At 35.8% G+C, this 20,381-nt stretch overlaps 1 protein-coding gene and 1 long non-coding RNA gene across 2 annotated transcripts in view; one reads left to right on the top strand and one right to left on the bottom strand.

Annotated features, from left to right (window-relative positions):
• Positions 1-20,381, bottom strand: part of GPATCH2 (G-patch domain containing 2) — a 168,803-nt gene that overhangs the window by 24,627 nt on the left and 123,795 nt on the right. The gene's annotated exons all lie outside the window — the stretch shown is intronic.
• LOC137220118 (uncharacterized) overlaps positions 1-20,381 on the top strand; it is a 37,000-nt gene that overhangs the window by 5,412 nt on the left and 11,207 nt on the right. Inside the window, exons 2-3 of the long non-coding RNA XR_010941478.1 lie at positions 14,658-14,754; positions 15,608-15,715. This is a non-coding gene — a long non-coding RNA (uncharacterized lncRNA). The remainder of the gene's footprint in view (positions 1-14,657; positions 14,755-15,607; positions 15,716-20,381) is intronic.

Here is a 20,381-nt window from a genome sequence, read left to right as displayed (position 1 = left end):
AAAGATCACTGGTGTAAAACATTTGGTACAGTGCCTGCCCACACTAAGCAACTGATAACTGTTATCTAATAAATTTACTATTATTACCATCTCCACTTTACAGATAAGAAGCCCAGGGCACAGAGAAGTGAAATAATTTACCCAGGATCACACAGTACAGGGGACACAATGGTATAAGACAACCAGAAGAATGCCTAGTGTGGAGTGTCAGGAAACAGCCACGAAATAAACACATGATGGTATAAACTCATCACATCTCAACACTATCAATATGCTATAATAAGGATATAAATCAGGGTCATTTCTAAATAACAAGTAGGAATTTTTTTGGTAGTTAATAGGAAAATTAAATTCTTCCTTAACGTTTGATTCTGCTGGCTTTAAAGGTGTCATAGCATGTAAGAATAAAGCACTCATTTTCATTTCAAAAACTCATTAAAAACCCACAGGCCTCCCGTGAGTCTGAAACCCACTGACTTTCTCAGGTCAGCCCACTGCCACAGATTTTTCTCTTGGCCACCACTCGGTACTTCCCACTGCAAAGCTGACTTGCTTCTCCACCAGTGTGTTCCATGCTTCATCTAAAGCCCCGAGGGTCTGTGATTCTGGTGATATCACTCCTTGTGTGGGTTAATAAACACACACGTCTATATCCCTAAGCAGCTCTTTTTGTAGCTCTTCATTATTCTAAACAAATGGTACCTGAAAGTGGTGGAGGTTGTTTTATGCAATTCGGGTAGATATTAGAACGTTCTGAGTGTATGTGAATGAGGACCTTCTCACATCGGGAGGAAAGTTAATCTTTTCAGAGAGCAAATTATTCAGGAAGGTTTCAAAAACTCTATGGGAGAACCGCTGTTACATTTTAGCTTCCCTGGTACCGCCATCATGCTTCCCATATTTGTTTAATTCCTTCTGATTTTGTTTTAAGGAATTGTCAGTCACCAAGTCCATGCATACGTGCTAACACACGAGCAGTGTGTTCTACCCACTAGAAAAAACTTCCTTGCCATGTTTCCTAATTCCGCCGTCTTTGAGAGCCTGCCTTTTCTCCCGTCGACGTTCTCCCAGGGCATTTAAATCTAAATGTTCTTTCGCTTCTTCAAACTTTACTAAAAGCTCGTTATCTTTCCAAGTGCCTTTTCTTTACATTTCTTACCTATCTGTGCATATCTCTGTCATTAAACTTGTCCTACTGTGTGTCCTCAAGTTGCTTTCGGATTAGAGTGGATCGTCAGTTAAGTATACGCTGGAAACCATTTTAGGCCAGGCACCATGTCTAATTCACAGAAGCTAGTTGTGCCTCTCATCTATGAGCAAAACAGTAAATATTTATTGAACTAAAACAAATCAAACTTCAGTAACAACTGTTGCCTCCACGTTCCACTTGGCAATCAATCATGCATTTTTTAGGATAACACTTTCTTGAACTGTTATTTAAATTCACTCAAAAATACTCATTTAACAATGAACAAAACTTGACTCTGAATCACGTATTTTACTAGACGCTAAACGAAACACAAAGAAGGATAAGAGCTCCTACCATTGAGGGGCTCGTGGCCTAAGGCAGGAGACACACATGAATAAGAAATTACTATACGATGTAATAAATCCCCACAGTTATAGCAGCAGGCCACCACTTTGTGGAAATGGAGAAAAATTCATTTCGCCTGAGTTCAAATTTTGATATTGTCTCTCCAGGCAGAATCTAAGATATTTGAGGCATCTTGGAGTATTCTTTTATTCTTCACACCATAGTACCTAGGAAAAATAGGCACTTAGTAAACTGATATTGACTTAATTTACTTGATTTCTAGCTATAACTATACATTTCTGGAATCTGATTATCATTGACATTCAGCATTGAGTTTCAACAATAAGTTTATTCTAATTTCCTTAAAAAATGATAAAGCTAGTATTGACTCTTAGGAGAGATAAAAAATTACTCAAAATAAATATGATGCTTTTGGATATCTCCATTAAATGCAAGAAGATATGTGTCTATATTTAAAAAATTGGGATGTTGGTCCTGATAACATCTTGCATCTTACATAAAAGAACCATCAGATCAGACTACAGACGCAGATATAATCCCACATTCTCTCTCTGATCAGACACTATGAAATGTTTCCCAGGATGGTATTCGGTATTGTTGCCATTTTATAACTATTAATACAATTATGGTATTCCTCATATTCTTAACTTTTTAAAGTGAAGTCCATGCATTATTCATTTTCATATCCACTTCATTCAGTGCAGTATATAATATTTGAATATATTTGTTGAATTGACTTTTTACTTATTGTCCTATTTGATAATTTCTGACTCTAAACCCAGCTTTAAATTCAGTAGCATTTTGGAACAAAAGTGCTGAGTTTCTTTCCTTTACCAGTTTCAGGGAATAATGGGGTTAAAAGGGCAGGACAGAGAATATATTTTATTATCTTAAAAAACTATTTTGAATACATGTTGGTTTCTGAAGTCTAAGAATTTATTATCTAAATTACCAGGAACATCCAAGCTTATTGATTGTCAGCTATATATGGGGTATTATTCTAAACATTTTCACATACTGTCTTGTTTAATCCTCACAAAAACCCAGGTCTGAGGAACCTGAGGTCCAGAGAAACTGATACTTGTCATAGATCACATAAACAGAATATAAATTTCTCATATTTGAACCAAGGAACACTTGCCTCGAAAGAATCATTTTTTCCCCTATACCACAGTACCTCATTCAACTCAGTTATTATACTCCATTTAATAAACATCTACTGAAAATGTAATGCGCGCCATGCCATAAAACAGGATCGAGAAATAAAAAAGATATGGCTTTCATCTGCTAGGGGTTAAAGTCATGGGGGAACATGATTTCAACTCAATATTCAAAGAGAATTCCAAGCAGGCATGTAAGGCATTCTAGGCCCTTAGCTGAGAGAACACATCTGAAGAGGCACAAATGCCCTGAGGTGCACACATGACGTGCTGTATCTGGGGCTCTGTAAGCAATTCAATATGGTGGGAGCTGGACCCTATAAAGGAGTGGGAGGAGAGGACATCCCCTTGCAGCATCAAGTGTTAAGAAATTCAACAGATCTGTCCATTCATAATTATTTTAAATTCTCTAGAAAAAAAAGAATGAAGCTGCCTGTTTGACTGAATTAACCAGTTTGTCAACTACACTGATGATTAAATAAAGTGGAAAAATGCCTGACCATATTTTTTTGTAGATATAATTCTGGATTTTATTGCAGCTGTAGTCAGAAATGTACTGCTCTAATGAAGAGATGGAATCAAATGTAGATACATTTCCAAGGCAGATCTTGAAGTTGAGAGGTTTTGCTCATTCAAGAGAGTCTACAATTCACTCGCGTGATTGAGTTGGCAGATACAGGCTTAAGACTGAGCTCAGCTTTGACTTGTGTAAAGTGTCCGTGACTTTGCTTGTTGAGAGGGGACTTAAAGGGATGTCATAATTCTATATGCTGTAATGGGCATCTGCTGAGTAAGAATACTGAAAAGCAAAGGAAAATAGGTTGCCACTTTCATCTCCATAATGAGGAGGTAATAAAAACTGGTTATTTTAATAACGGGCCAGAATGTCTTAAACTTCTGAAAGATGTAAGGAGTTATTTCTACTTTAGAATATGTCAGACAGCATTACCATTTAATATAAACTTACTTGAATTTAGGTTAAATTATTGCTTATTGATGGAATTCAACTGGGATGCTATGATCCAGTTAAAATGCCACCTCCTTTATGCAGCCTCTTCTGATTGCCATTGCCAGAATAATTTCTCACTCCTTGGTGAAAACAATGTTTTCTGCCTTCAACTAAGGCTATATATGTACATGAACTAATCCTCTAACCAGACTGTATATTCCTTGAAGGCAGTGGGGTCCATATCTGTTTTATTTTTTAAAGTAAATTTCCCTTGTCTCTTACAAGCCTTGCCGATTCAGGTACTTATTGAATAGTTGTTGAATGAAATTTAACAAGGCATGCCAGAGTTTTTAGACTAACTTGTCTTTATGATAACCAGTATTTTTATTGAGGTTCCAATTGCTATAATAAAGAAATGTTTACTTATGGAAATAGAAAACCACAAAACTTATTTGGTTCATATCTTGGGCTTCGGGATACAAATATCTGCAAAATCAAGCTTTTACATGTAAACCAGTTTTTAAAGTATATGCAGGTACCTTGATGGTAAAGTGTTTCCCTTTCTACATAATTTTGCATTTCACTAAGTGTAACCTTATGAAAGGAATGCCTTCAGTTACTCCACACTTCCATGACAGCTTTTGGCAGATGAATGAACATTTACGTACATAAAATTTCTGCAGACTTGTTAGCAAATGTTTGCTAGACTGTGAAATATATACAGTATTAGCTAGGTAAGGTAACAGGAAGCTTGTGATGACTACAGGAACACTAATGTTCAATAATTAGGAGGAAGAGTACTTCAGGATTCTCCTCATTCAGTTCAATTGAAACACTTGCAAAGTTGGAGTGCCTTAGCTTATACTCAGGATTAGTTTTGCCATCAAGATCTTAGAACCAAACATCCTTTATAATTTTGGTAAACCAGGTCTATTACGCTCTGTATCTGGGAGGTCTATTGCCTTTAAATGTCCATGAAGAAACAGTATACAGAAATTAAATGTCAAATGTAAACTCTTTCCTCTTTTTTCATTTACATAATGAATTTCTTTGGAAAACCATGGAAGCCTCTACATTTTTTAATTTTCAGAAAACAAATGCCAAATGATCAAATAAAAATCATATTAGCTGTGATCAGTCAAAATGTCACTTTATTTTTGCTAAGCAACGTATAAGTGATCTAAATAATGTTTAAAAATTACTATTTCAGAAGAGTTCATGGTTTTTCGCTACTAGATTTGAGAAAACGGTCAAGTTATTTTTATACGCCTTAGAAGTAAGACTTGGAAAATAAAAAGGACACTGCTGTACATGTTATCTACCATTTGAGCTGGGAAAGTTATTTAACTCCTCTCTCTGTTTCCTCATATGTAAAATGAGGATAATAAGAATCTCTACCTCATAGGGTAATTTTGGAAATTAAATGAGTTAAAATAAAATACAGTTTTCCCTCAGTATCCACAAGTTCTGCATCTGCGGATTCAACCAATCTAGGATCAAAAATATTTGGGAAAAAAAATTCTAGAAAGTCCCCAAAAGCAAAACTTGAATTTTCTGTGTGCCAGCAACTATTTACATAGCATTTACATTGTATTGGGTATTATAAGTAATCTACAGATGATTTAAAGTATAAGGGGTGATATGTGTAGGTTATATACAAATACTATACCAGTTTATATATGGGAATTGAGCATTTGTGGATTTTGGTATTCATGGGGGAGGGGATCTTAGAACCAATCCCCTGTGGATATTGAGGTACTACTATACATCATTAACACAGTAAATTTTATGGTACTATTATATGAACTATTTTTTTTTTTTTTGCTGTACGTGGGCCTCTCACCGTTGTGGCCTCTCCTGCTGCAGAGCACAGGCTCCGGATGCGCAGGCTCAGCGGCCATGGTTCACGGGCACAGCCGCTCCGCGGCATGTGGGATGCTCCCGGACCGGGGCACGAACCCGTGTCCCCTGCATCGGCAGGCGGACTCTCAACCACTGCACCACCAGGGAAGCCCTATATGAACTATTATATGAACTGGTATATAGTGTTCAAGGCAAAGAGTAATTGGAGATGATGCTGGAATAGTAAGAACTGTAAGACCAAGAAAGGCCTTACAAACCATGTTTAGGACTTGATCCTAAGGGCAATGGGAAGCCATTAAGAATGTTTAAGAACACTCAAATACATATGGGATTTCCAAATGCCATTCTGGTTGGGCTGTGGGGAATGAATGAAGGGGACACGAGTGAGAGACTGAAAGGAGTAAAGGATAGTGCCTAGGGTTTCCTGACCAGGATATCAAATCCTGGTTCCACACGTATCACCTGGCCCAGTGCATTTTATTCACTTGGCACAAAAAGTCCTTAAAGTTGTGTGGAAATTGAGCACGAATATCATTTTTTTCTTAATATTTATTTATTTATTATTTATTTTGGCTGCGCCAGGTCTTAGTTGTGGCATGAGGGATCTTTTAGTTGTGGCATGCAGCCTTCTTAGTTGCAGTATGAACTCTTAGCTGTGGCATGCATGTGGGATCTAGTTCTCTGACCAGGGATCGAACCTGGACCCCCTGCATTGGGAGCACGGAGTCTTACCCACTGGACCACCAGGGAAGTCCCTGAACATCATTTTTCAAAAGAAACATAAGCAATATCATACTAAAAGACTAGAAAACCATGACATGCTATTGTATCAGTAGAGAAATGTAAACCTGACCACTTACTCTAATCACTTATTTTGCCACTTAAATATAGGCATGTTATGTAGAAGTCCTGGATTCCTGTAATTCTAAAAAAAGGTCATAACTAGAGTATTCTGAGAATATGGTGGCAGTGACACTGTGGTTTTTGAATCCACATAATAACATGTAGGATAACCCAAAACGTTTGGACAACAATAACTAGCCAGAGAGATGACAGCATTCAGAAAACAACAGAAATAAAAGGCAAAAAAAAAAAAAAATCACTTCAGAAATGAAACTGAACTAGGACACAAGAGTAAATAAATATGATGAAGAAGTAAAAGATAAGAACATAATGAAGAATGGAAAATGCAAAGGATAAAAACGTTAAAAATAAAAAAAGATTTGAGAGAAAGTGATAGCTACTGAAGATAGGCAAGGAGATCCAATATATGTATAATAGAAAGTTTTGAAACAAAACCAAAGCAATGAAACAAAATAAATATGAAAAATTATAATTGGAGAAAATCTTGAAATTTATTTTAAAAGTAATAAAACTACCACTGAAAGAGCCTACTTCATCCTTAGGAAAAACACATAGAATGACCAACATCATCATAGAGTCTAGTCAAACCCTTGGGTTTTAAAGAAAAGAAAAACATATACTGAGCATCTGGGCAACACCAAGCCACTTATATGTGAGAGAAAAATCAGACTGTATCACACCCTGAAAACAACATTTTACATAAACAATAGACTAATATATTTGAAACAATTAAGGAAAGAAAATATGAGCCATGGGTAGTATATCTGCCCAAAGTGACCTTTAAATATACAGGGTCTGGACAAACCATTAATAATATGCAGGGACTCAGGGAATATTGTTCCCATGAGACCTGCCGGAGGAATCAACCAGAGAATAGACCTCAGACGACAGAAAGAGCAGAGACGCACTGACTTCAGATAAGATAGGGATCATTAAAAACATATTTATTCATAGAATTAAAACTAAATGAACTGAATTAAAACTACAACTAGAACTGAAACTAAGGAGACAGTATAGTATTGAATGGCTACATGATTCAGACTGTAATACTACAGTGTAGTATTGAATGGTTATATGCTTCAGACTATATGTATGCTACACACATACGTACAGTACAACTACCTAAAAACGGAAAGAAATGAAAGCTATATAGGAAAAATAGAATAAATTTGCTGACCGTCCTGTAGGTATTAGCAGAGAAATAATTAACTTCAAAACAAATGTGTGGGAGAGGAATGAGAAGGGCAAAGAGGTTCCTAGCTTATTTCAATCCTGCTCAGAGCAGAGAACCAACTGCAAATAGCCCCCCACCCTCAAAAGGGGAAGGGGACTAAGGCTGTTATATAAAAGTATTAAAATAAAGATAATTATTACAAAAAATAAGCCTTCCTAAAAATCAAACGGTATACTAGAGTGAGAGTGAGAGTGAGAGAAAAGGAAATGGAAAAATAGGGAGAGAAAGATATGTCTGCTTATCTTAAAAATAGAAAATAAAATAGCCAATGGAAGGGTAAACAAAAGAAAACAAAGCAATAGCTACCTATATGACGGGGGGAGGGGAACAAGTGGTGAGGACTGAATAGAAGTTAGACTTCTTTGACAGTAACTTCTTGAGGAGATTTGATTGTGGAACCTGTAACTATTTTTATATTATTATAAAACAATAAAATTTTAAAAAGCAGTCTCTGAAAACTAAAATGAAACTAATGAACCTAACTATGGATTAGTATATCTATACTTAGAAACGATTTCAAGTGACTTTAAAACACGGGAATTTGTGCATTCCTAGTGAAATATAGACAAAGTACAAAAGGACTAGAAAAAGGGAAAAACTTAAACCATTTTCAGTAATTATTTTATCAGTAGTCATGGTGATATGGTGATTCTGAAAATACTGTGTATGTATGGTGGGATCAATAAAATGAACAATTATTATGCTGTCACCAGAGGTAATATTTTTTATGTTGAAAAAAGATAGATTAAAGCCAATGATGGAAAATACAGAAACAATGAAGTCTTGAATTTGAACTGGAACTATCAGTATGAGCTAATTTGTTAAAAAAAAAAGTCTAAGTATTTCACTAAAAAGGCCTCGAAATAATGACACCCCTAAAACGCGGATTGTGGGTTCTAAAATTATTTCCCAGTAAACGAATCAGCACTTCTTAAAGAAATGGCTGATTCTTGGTCTAGGCCAGGAAAGGTCCAAGGTAGCCTTGGAAATATAAACATACCAGAAAGCAAGGAAGAAAGCAAAGTCTCGTAGCAAGGAAACAGACTCAGGAACCCATTTAAATAGTCTCCCATTGCCCAAAGATGGGACAATTTTAACATCAATTAGGATGATAACAAATGGACTGAAACACATGGGATCTGTTTAAATCAATGAGTTAAAAAAAAATAGAACAAAATTTCACCAGTCACCTCCAGAAAGTGTAAGGAATCAATTAATTTTGAAAACTGATGGCTAAAGGAAAAGGAGCAAGTATTTATCTTGCTTTACCTACATGATCTGTAGCTCAGAGTAATCAAGTATTTGAAGGGGCTAAGTTTGAAACAGAAGTAATCCAATTAATGAACCAAAGTGAGAGGACAGAATTAACATATCACCGTTCTGTGACCCTTAGTGAATGAATTGGGGTAACCATCTTTATGGTTAATAAATCACAGAAAGAGATGTGGAAGGGAGAGAAGTCTAGGCCACCACCTCTGGAACAGTTTTGCCAAAACAAAACAACAAAACTGAACCTGAATCAAATCAATTCTCTAGCTCCAAATACCCACTGCAGAAAACTCAAGGGACAGAGGAATAGGTTAAATGACACCGCGTGGATAAAATCAGCAACATTCCTCAGATGTGGGAAACTTTATAGGACAAACAATCTGACATATTTTTCTTCTTGTTTTTTTGTTTTTTGCCACACCACATGGTGTGCGGTATCTTAGTTTCCTGACCAGGAATCGAACCTGGTAATCTAACTTCTTCAAACAAAAAATTTCAAGGAAAAAACAAAGGGGGAGGAGGGCCTATAAATCAATGGGAACTTGGGATATATATATGTCAACCAATTTTAACAGATAGATCTCATTTGGATCCCAATTTAAATAACGTATAAGACAAAAGATTATGAAATAATTGGAGACATCTGAGTATCAGCTGTAATTAAACACACATATACATACATATATATTAAAGAATTATTGCTTTTTTAATAGATGTGATAATGGTATGGTGTTTTTTTTTTTCCTTAAGAGACTGTTACTTTTTAGAGAAACATACTGATATATTTCAATTGAAATAAGATATAGATGAAACAAGGTTGGCCACATGTAATTACCTAAGACAGTTTTGACAGCTGCAGTTTTGAGCTTATATTTTTCTCTGTATTTCTGCTTATGATGACATTTTCCATAATAAAATATTATTAAAAACTGCTTTTACCATCCTGACATTGCAAGTGAAAAGGCATCTTTTCAACTCTTAAGACTGCCAGTATGAAGCCATTATAGGTTTTTCATATTTTAGTGAGACTCTCCATAATTTTAAAGTGATCCAATCTGAAATTAAATGAAGTTATCCATGAAGTCCATGTCATCTAGTATGTATACATCCTTGGACTATAACCTGATATAAAAAGATTGCAGAAATCCCTATCTGAGGTTTATTGTCCTTAGAAAGGATAATGCATAGTTTTTATTCCATCTTTCTAATTAGTAATTTAAGCATATGCTCAGCATTTAATTCTAAATGTTTGCCTTTTCCCCAAGCTCGAAGACAGCTGTCCAAGATTTGAATGCCAGAAAACATTTAAATATCAACATCTGTTGAATTATGTTAATTTAGTGTAATATAATTGGGCATGAGTTGGAATTGATCAGAAGTATATGAAATAAACAAAAGATAAATTCCCAACAATATCTTAGTATACAAACAAGTCACTACGGGGTGATGAAAAAATATTTCTAGAGAGAAAGGGCAAGGAAAAATACTGATTATGAAGAAATGGATTCTTTTAAATACATAGCTCTAACTGTATGGGACATTATTTTGTGATATTTGAACTTATTTTTAAATTGGCTCAGAAGTGAAAGATAATTAAACTTAGCTAAAACAAGTGATAGTTAATAGCTTAATATTTGAATATATTTATAAATTAAGTGAAACATTAAAACATTCTAATTACTTATGTACTCATTAAATTTTTTAGATTGCAGATGATTCCTGTTATGTTATAAACAGTTACATACCTCAAAATTTAAGAGCTGATGTAACTTCTGTTCTATAGACATAAAATAGTATTTTAAACTGAAAGTGTTTTCCATGTGGCAGATGGTTTTATTAGGTTTATTCTGGGGACTGGAAGGTACAAATTATCAAGTAGTGGCCTTGTTTATTGTATTGCTGATTTAAACTATTAATTTTTATATCAATTCTTTTACTAATAAGTTAGGGATGTTTGTTGTTTTGGGAAGTATTCTGGCGCATATACACATTGCATGAACAGATCCCTGAATGCCCCTGTAATGAAATTCTAATGCAGGCAGCAGTAGCAATACAAGCTGTTGTGATGTGGCCCTGCAGGTGTGCTGTCACCATTTCCTAGGGGAACCATCTCTGGGAGTTAAAGGTCAGTTCCGTGCCCATGCCCATTTAATCACAGGACCAATTTGGGGAGTGCCAACTGTGAAACAGACACCAGTCTGTAAGGAAGTGGACTTCAGAAGACAAATTTATTTCAGCTATAGGTCATTGGAACAGTTTTCATATGCTAACTATTTATTATTAGTGACCATGGCCAAATTCAACTGCTGTTCCAGAGGTGAGAGGCTGTGCATATTTTAGTCATTTGAAAATATCTAGTTCATCTATCAGATTTCAAGAAAAAGGGGAAACAGTAATGAACGTTTCACCACGGAGTACTTGATTGCTTTTTTACTTACTACACACTGGACATATTATATATTTCAAATGGCAAATCCCCCTTTTTTCTTTTCTGTGTGGGTTATTCACATTAAACTGAAAAGCAATCTCTCAAAATTCTAACTGGCTGATAATTACTTTTATTTAGTTTAATCACAATTTAAAATAACTCTCTATAATCATTAGTTTAAAATTTTGGCAAGGAAGCTTAGAATTTCAGGATGCCAAAAGGACAGGAGGCAGAATTGACTTTCTGAGAACAGTGCCTTTTTAAAATACAATAATTTGGTTATATAGAGTACAACAGATTAATTAAATTCCTTGGAAAGCACTTATGTTGCATATGTGGTATGTTTCCAATTATTCTACTCTAAATGCATCTATACCTAGAAGCTATTCAAATTTAAAAAAAATTATAACACATGTGCAATTAAATGTATTCCAGTTAAATAAATATGGAATGCATACATTCTAATTAAAGGGAATGTGTGAATACTTCCTAATTGTTCATTCACACATACAGAAGAATGAATTAAAATAATCTAAAAGATACTTTTCTATCTGGAGGATTGAGTAAATGTTTTTAGAACAATAAAATTTAATGCTAATTTTAGATTTGGAAAAAGAAAAATAATAAAGGGCTAGAAATTTTATCTCGAAAATTAGTATTTTAAAAGCAGTTTCAAGCCATCATTTTGGAATATAAAGTATGCAGAATATAAAATGCTGAGTGATATAACTTGCTTTAAAATATGGTGTTGAATCATTAGTTATTTTTTTTTTTTTTTTTTTTTTTTTTTTGCGGTATGCAGGCCTCTCACTGTTGTGGCCTCTCGCGTTGTGGAGCACAGGCTCCGGACGCGCAGGCTCAGCGGCCATAGCTCACGGGCGCAGCCGCTCTGCGGCATGTGGGATCTTCCCGGACCGGGGCATGAACCCGTGTCCCCTGCATCGGCAGGCGGACTCTCAACCACTGCGCCACCAGGGAAACCCCGAATCATTAGTTTTAATATGACAAAAGAGAATTTGTTTTAAATTAAATCTTTACTAATGTAGGATAAGTAAGTCTCATTTTAAATAATTAAAATAAAGCATCACTTACTTTTGCTGATGCACTTAATTTTGTTGATACATTTCTGTGAAAAGCAACACTAGCCAAATACAGGCCATGTCATTAACCAGTACTCTAATGAACAGTTATCCCAATTTATTAACAGCTGCTCAAAAATGTAGTAATTAATAGTTTCATTTATTTTTGGCAAACTCGCAAAATGACAAATAGTTTTGTATCTGTTGCAAATTAGGTCTCCTTCCCAAATAACGGATGACACTATGGGGAAGACTGAGCAAACTGAATCCTTGAACATCTTTGGATCTTTAGAAGATCAAATAAAGAACAGCTGTAATTCTATTTGTTACATCTGCAACAAAATACAGTGACTTGTATCGTCACGTGAAAACAAATATGCTCTGTATTAATGTAAATAGGAATGTTCTTTCTAACCTGACGGAAGAAGGTTGACATGAATGTGTGTGTGTGTGTGTGTGTGTGTGTGTGAATGTGATGGGATTTGTTTTGTTTCTCTGATTAAATCTATTGCCATTTTTTTCATTTTAGAAGATTCTTTTTACTACTAATCAGGCAAGAAAGTGACAGCAAAGGAAAGAAAAAGTTTATTTTTCCCTCCTTATTATTTATTAATTGATCACACAAGAAATTACAGCACACAGCATCCAGGGATTTTCAAGTCATTTGACACTAAGTAGATGAAAAATGTAGTGCTTGTAAGAACTAAGTAAAAGTGAATTAACATATGTTTCTGAAAGATATTTTAAAATAGTAAGTCAAATTTCATAATATCGGCAATAAAATGTTTTTACTCGATTGCAAATTACGTATCAGACTGCCAGATAATTTAGCCTTGGTGCTTCACAAGAGTAAATGTAAATGGCGAAAATCATGTAAGTAAGGAAGCACGGCAAATTAAAAAAAAAAAAGAAGATGCCAGATCTGACATGATCTACTATCAGTCTTTTTGTATGGATTCTTAGAATGATAAAGACTAATCATTAACATAAAAATGTGTTTAAAAAAGCAGGATCTTTTCAAGAGCAGTACATCACTCAGTGTCAGGCATTGCTTCATGCATGTTTTACTTACTTTCAGTTGGGAAGGCTATATTGAACTTTCTGGTACTAATCAAAGGTTATGATATGAGAAACAATGTGAAATTATTTAACTGTAATTTTAAATGAGGTGAAGGGAGAGAAAAAGATTTTTCTAATCTTGAGAAGTATAAAATCTGAATATTGAAATAAAAACTAAAGGGTTTGAATAGCAAGTCTGGAATTTAAGAGAAAGATACAGGTTAAAGAATAACTCTAGATGTCACTAGTATTTCTATAAAACACTTAGGTGCATCATCTCAATGTTTAGCTGAGAGTGTGTGTGTGTGTGTGTGTGTGTGTGTGTGTGTGTGTGTATGTATGTTCCACTTTGGCTAATAATCTATTGTATGCAACGATCACTCAAAAACCGTGCCTGTTAATTATTAAATATTGACAGTGACAGGTAATACGTAGTGGTTTTTAAAAATAAAAAAATGTACATGCTTTCATGCATTTATATATTGAAAGACCTTTGTGTTTTCCTGAGTTTATTTATGCTTTCAAAGGTTTAAAGGTATGTAAAAATGAGAGAATGGCATGAACAAACTCTAGACATGCATTACATATTAGGGGAGAGATAGTACACAGTAAAACTAAGATGAAACTTCATAATAGGAAAATGGATAGAGAACACTGAAGAAATGGAAGAATGATTGGCAAATAAAACCCTGCAGACTAATCAAAAAGAATTATCAGATGGGAATAACCAATAAGATATAAACAACACAGGAATGTAAGACAGGAAACATGTAACTTCAAGCACCACCGCAATGTAAAATCTTGGGAGAACACATCAAATGAATATGTGAGGATAGTGTCTTGATGAAAAATGTTCACACCACTCAATATCTGACACACCTAGTCTATGATATGGGCTCCCCACAGAGAATAAAAATGAAGCAACAAACCAAAAGAAAGATGTATAAGACCAGTATCACTAGAACCAATTAGATCAAATTATGCCTTTGTTAATAATCAGTATTTGTTTAAATTAGTTTACATTATACCTATCATGTTTTTACCTTTTTTTTAAGGCTTTCTTTTTTACCTTTTTTTACCTTTTTGAATCAGTCAAAAGTTTGATCATAGGACCCATGAAGTGTATCATAAAAGTATGAGAATGTTAATTATGTTTAGAATAAACATATGAACAAATACAATGCATTAATATTTCAGGAATAACTATCTGCATATGATGGAATGGCATGTGACGACGAGCACTGTTGATGGTGAACGAAGCTTGGGAGGAGATGTTTGCAGAATGAGAAGCACGGTAGGAAATCCTAAGGAACGATGCCCTTTCAGGAGGCGGAAGTATAGGAAACCTTGAAAAACAAAGTCTGTTACTGATGAGAACTTCCTGAGGGAATTGACTGAAATTATTAAAGTGGGTTATGTGTTTAAAGGAGAACTTTAGGTTGTTACCTCCTTGGTACTGTTAGACACAAATCAGTCTAAGAGTTGGAAAAGAGACAATTCTCCTGCACCCATCATTGATTTAAAGAGCCTAAATGAACATTAAAGTAGATGTGGCAAAAAAGGAGAAATGCCATAAATTGGACGCCCAGAAAACTGTCACACTGCACTACAGTCAGTGGCATTGGCAAATACGTCCCTAAAACCCTTCTATGAAGATCTTGAAAATTCCCCCAGGGAGCCGAGGGTAAGAAGTACTACATTCCAGAGGTTAAAGCCATAACTGCAGTGCCCTTTATTCATCCAGAGCTTCAGTGAGGAAGGCCCACCTTAAGAGTGTGCTGTACTCACGCACTTCAAAAATCTCAGCTCTGAGTCATTAACAGCAGACCGCTTGTACACTTATCTTTTCTTATCTGCCTGGTATATTTGGGGAGTAAATGGTCCTAAAATTGATTGATTCAATGAATTACAGTTCTCTGCTCTAACCTTTATATTCTTCTACAAGTTGAAAAAGGGAAGTGCAGTCACTCATCCAAAAGGGGTAAGGAAAGTCAAGCCAATATTAAAAATACTAAGGAAGAAAATGGCTTCGAGGGAGGAACACAGAAAAATGCACACAAATGAAGATGAAGAATTTTCATCCTGCACTCAATGTTGTAACGAAATTTAAGCTTGAGTCTTTCCTTGTGTTTATTTCACCTTTACAGGTTGCCTCATGCCTAACACAACTGATACCCTCAGAGAGACAAGAAAATACACCACATCCACCAAACAGGACAAAGAGGATGTAGAAAAGGAATGTTCAAAGAAACAAGGTGAGCTCTTGGAAATGCGATGTATTAGAGAATTTTTTAAATCCACAAAACATTTGGGACGGAACCATTAATAAAACTGCCCAGAGATCTTTGAGGACAACAATACAGAGAAGTTAAAAAAAAAAACTGGAGGATCATTTGAGGGTGCTCCAACATCCAAATAATAGGAGCACAGAGGAAATGGCAACCACTGGAAATTACTGGAGAAATGTCTTCAAAATCCTGAGGCAAAATGGTTTCCAAAGTAGAATTCAATTCCCAGCTAAATTAATCAATGTGAGACTAGAATAAAGACATTTTCAGAGATGCAGAGTCTCACAAATGTAACCACACCTGTTCTCTTTCTCAGAAAGCTCAGGAAAAATAATGGCATGGGATCCAGGGGAAAGGAAATTCCACATAGGAGAGAGATGAGGAAACCCCCAGGATGAGAAGTGAAGAGAGGTCCTAGGACAGCAGAGGTGCAGCTGGTCCAGACAGCAAACAGTCCAGAATGGACCTGAAAAATGGAGGGCTCCAAGAAGGATGCCACCAGGACAGAGAATTGAGGGGAGTTACACTTCTGTGTAGAGGTGGCTGATGAACTGGGCTAGGCGCATAGGAAACAAAGCAAATGAAAAACAAGACAATTGTCTCTACAACAACACAAAAGTTATACATCTATACCTAATATCTACATATATGATCATACTAATGCACACAATAAATATTCATTTGGTCTGAATATTATGATATAACCATTAGGAAGAAAGGGGAAGAAAAGCAGATATGGGGTGTGTGTGTGTGTGTGTGTGTGTGTGTGTGTGTGTGTGTGTGTGTGTGTGTGTGTGTGTGTGTGTGTGTAGGGCACACAGCAGGAAGTCAATAGGTAATACTAAACTAAAAGCTTCAAGAAATAGTAATATAAGCATGTAATTTAGGTCAATACTGGAAGAAATACCTAAGAGTTGAAAGTGGATTTTTTTGGAGTGTGAAATTAGAGAATGAGGAAAAACAAGGCTGGGGTCTGCTGTACTTTGTTATGTCTTATAGAATGATTTGACATTCTAAATTATGTACAAGAAAAACAGGACAAAAAATAAAACTTAACAAGAGCTTAGGACGCACACAGATGGAAATAACAATACCAGACTTTTCCTAACAGCTGCCGTAAGAACTCTTACATTTTAAGTGCTTTATAGGCATGAGCTCATACGTTCCTTATAACAATGTTCTTAGATAAGTACAACTATTTTCTTTATTTCACAGATAGGTAAACTGAGGGATAGAAAGGTTACGTATTTCGCTCAGGGTCACCCAGCTAGTAAGTGGTGAAACTGGGATCAAAAGTCAGGCACTCTAACCACAGAGGCTGGACACAGAGGCCAAGATAAGGACTCAGTCAGTGCACTCTACTGCCCCAGAATCTATGTCAAGTTCGTTTGACAAATATTTTATGCAGCAAATATTTCCTATGTATCAGGCATTGTTTTGGGTACTGGGGATACACCAGTGAGTAAAGCAAAGATTTTGCCCTCATGAAGCTTAAAGGTAATAGAGACAGTAAGGGGTAATAGAGACAAGAAGGAAGACACAAGAAGCAGAGCTGGTGGAGAGTGGGCCTTTCTTACATTGAGCACAGACTTCAGACACGAGTGGGGTTGGTATGTTGGAGAAATGGGAAAGAAACCACTGTACCTGGAGTAGGTGAATAACACAGTTCAAGTGGGAGAAGATGAGGTCAAGGAGGAAACAAAGAAGGGCAGGGTCAGAACACATATGGCCTTGCTGGCCAAGATAAAGACTTTGGCTTTTACTTGGAATGAAGTAGAAAGCCACTTAAGAGTTTACTTAAAAAAAAAAAATCTATATCTATACCTATATCTTTATTGAGGTGTAGCTGGCATAAGCAAAATGCACCACTTTTTTTTGGTTTTACCACGTGGCATGGGGATCTTAGTTCCCTGACCAGGGATTGAACCCATGCCCCCTGCCGTGGAAGCTCGGAGGAGTCCTAACCACTGGACGGCCAGGGAATTCCCTCACCAGTTTTAAAGTGTACAATTTCATAAGTTTTCACATATGTATTACACGTGTGAAACCATCACCATAATCAAGATAATGCAGATACCCATCACCCCAACAGTTTCTTAATGCCTCTTTGTAATCCTTCCCTCCAGTACCTCCCTGGCCCTCATCCCATGCCAATGCAACAGCTGATCTGCTTCCAGTCACTAAAAATTACTTTGCTGTATGGTATGAAGTATAGATGAGTTAATTTTTTTTTTTTTTTTTGCAAATGGATATTCAGTTGTTCCACTACCATTTGTTGAAAATACTATTTTTTTTCCACTGAGGTACCTTTGTACTTTGTCAGAAGTCAATTCTCTGTATATATGTGGGTATATTTCTTTCATCTATTTTTCTATCTTTGCACCAATACCACACTTTCTTGATTACTACAGCTTTGAAATTAAGTCCTGAAATCAGGTAGTGTTAAAGTTTGGCTATTTAAGTCCTTTGCATTTTCATATGAATTTTAGCATTTGTTTGTCAATTTCTACAAAATAGTCTCAAAAATCTATAGTCTCAAAAAATAGATTTTTGTTTGGATTGTACTGAATCTGGAGCTAAATTTTGGGAGAACTGACATCTTAAGAATATTGAGTCTCCTGATCCATGAACAAGATATATCTCTCCAGTTACACAGATCTTTAATTTCTCTCAGCAACATTTTCATACACCAAAAAATATGGTGAAATGCTTAGGGATAAATCTGATAAAATATGTGTAAGACCTATACAATGAAAAAAACACTGCTGAGAAAAATTGAAAAAGACTTAAATATTTGGTTCTTAGTTATGTGTTGTATTGTTATTTCTTGCTTTATATTGTTATCTTCCTGTACTTCTTTTAGTCAATACTTATTATGCTAATCAAATTCTTTTGACTTGTTTGTTCTAACATTTCTGCTTCTGTTGGAGTCTGTAATCCAATATATATATATTTTTAAAAGTAAATTATTTATTTATTTATTTATTTATTTATTTATTTATTTATGGCCGTGTTGGGTCTTCATTGCTGCACACAGGCTTTCTCTAGTTGCGGCGAGCAGGGGCTACTCTTCGTCGCGGTGCACGGGCTTCTTACTGCGGTGGCTTCTCTTGTTATGGAGCACGGGCTCTAGGCGTGTGGGCTTCAGTAGTTGTGGCACGTGGGTAGTTGCTCCGTGGCATGTGGGATCTTCCCGGACCAGGGATTGAACCCGTGTCCCCTGCGTTGGTAGGTGGATTCTTAACCACTACACCACCATGGAAGTCCTATATATATTGATATATATATATTTTTTGAAAAGGCTGTTCTCCTCAAATGCCTTATTATCTGATTCTACCAGGCAATGCTATGGGGAAAGGCCAGTCTTCTCTGTCTGCCCAAAGCAGTTCAGCAATTGGAGGTGAATGAACCTGACTTAAGAGTATAGAGGCCTGGGCACCAGAAAACCACAATCATCACACCCCTCTCTATAAAATAACTCCTCTGTCAGAAGAATGCTCCCTTTCCTCACTCTCAGGAAAAGGCGAACTGTAATCCTCCAGCTCTGTGGTTTGTAGGGGGCAGAGTGAAGACCAGATAATTTGTCATCCAGTCCCATCAAGCTTTCCCAGCTCCTCACAAATACAGTACTGTGAGCTGCCCTGACTTTATCCTTAAAAAACACTTGGACCAGAGATCTGAGTCTTTCTGTAAGGGGCAGATGTCATTTGTCCCAAGGCCATGGCCAATGGCAAGCTAGTATAGAAAAGAACTCCAAAGGTTCTCCTCACATCTCATTCTCCCTTACCCAGGCTGAATTGCCTCTTGCTTCAGGTCAAAGCACACAAGCACACCTGTGTGCCCCCATCTCACAAGCACAAGTTCAAAATAGCACACCCCTTCCCTTAATACCGGGGACTTCTTGTAGTTTTCTGCTTATTTTCTCTTTCTAAATTCCTCCTGGGTTGACCCTGGAGGAGAGAAGCCGTCTTCTTATAGTTTAGAATCAGTAATCTTATAGTTCAGAATCTTGACTGCAACAGCAACTGAGACCAAATTTCTAATACACAACTTCCAAGTAGTACAGTTTTCTTAATTACCATCTAACTGCAACTCACAAGTTTAGATATTATCACTATGATTTTTTGGAAACGAGTTATTTTAAAATGTATTTTTAACTCCAAACTTTAAAAAAATTATTTTTGTCAATGATTTCTCTTAATCACATTCAAATTAAAGGATATGATCTTTATGATACATATGCATTAAAATTTGTTGATAGTAGCTTTGGCCTGGTAAGTGGTCAATTTTTGTAAATATTACGTGTCTTTGAGAAGAATGTGTTTTTGTTAATAGTTTGGGTGAAAAGGTTTATATAATATCATTAAGTTTGTTAATTTTCTGTTATGCAAATTTTATGATGGCTTAAACTATCAATAACATGAATGCTGTATTGAAGTGGGAGCACCATGATAGTGGGTTAGTGAGTTTCTCCATTCACTGCTATTAATATTTGCTTTATATATTTTTCTGAGTCTATTTTAATGAATGTACACAATAGTAAAATTATTAACTTTTTGGTAAGTTGAATCTTTTATCATTAAATTATGTGTTTCTTAAGCTTGTTAAGGCTTTTGTTCTTAAGTCAGTTTGT

Source organism: Pseudorca crassidens, chromosome 2, assembly GCF_039906515.1.
Source record: "Pseudorca crassidens isolate mPseCra1 chromosome 2, mPseCra1.hap1, whole genome shotgun sequence".
NCBI lineage: Eukaryota > Metazoa > Chordata > Mammalia > Artiodactyla > Delphinidae > Pseudorca > Pseudorca crassidens.
This window is presented reverse-complemented; position numbering and strand designations above follow the sequence as displayed.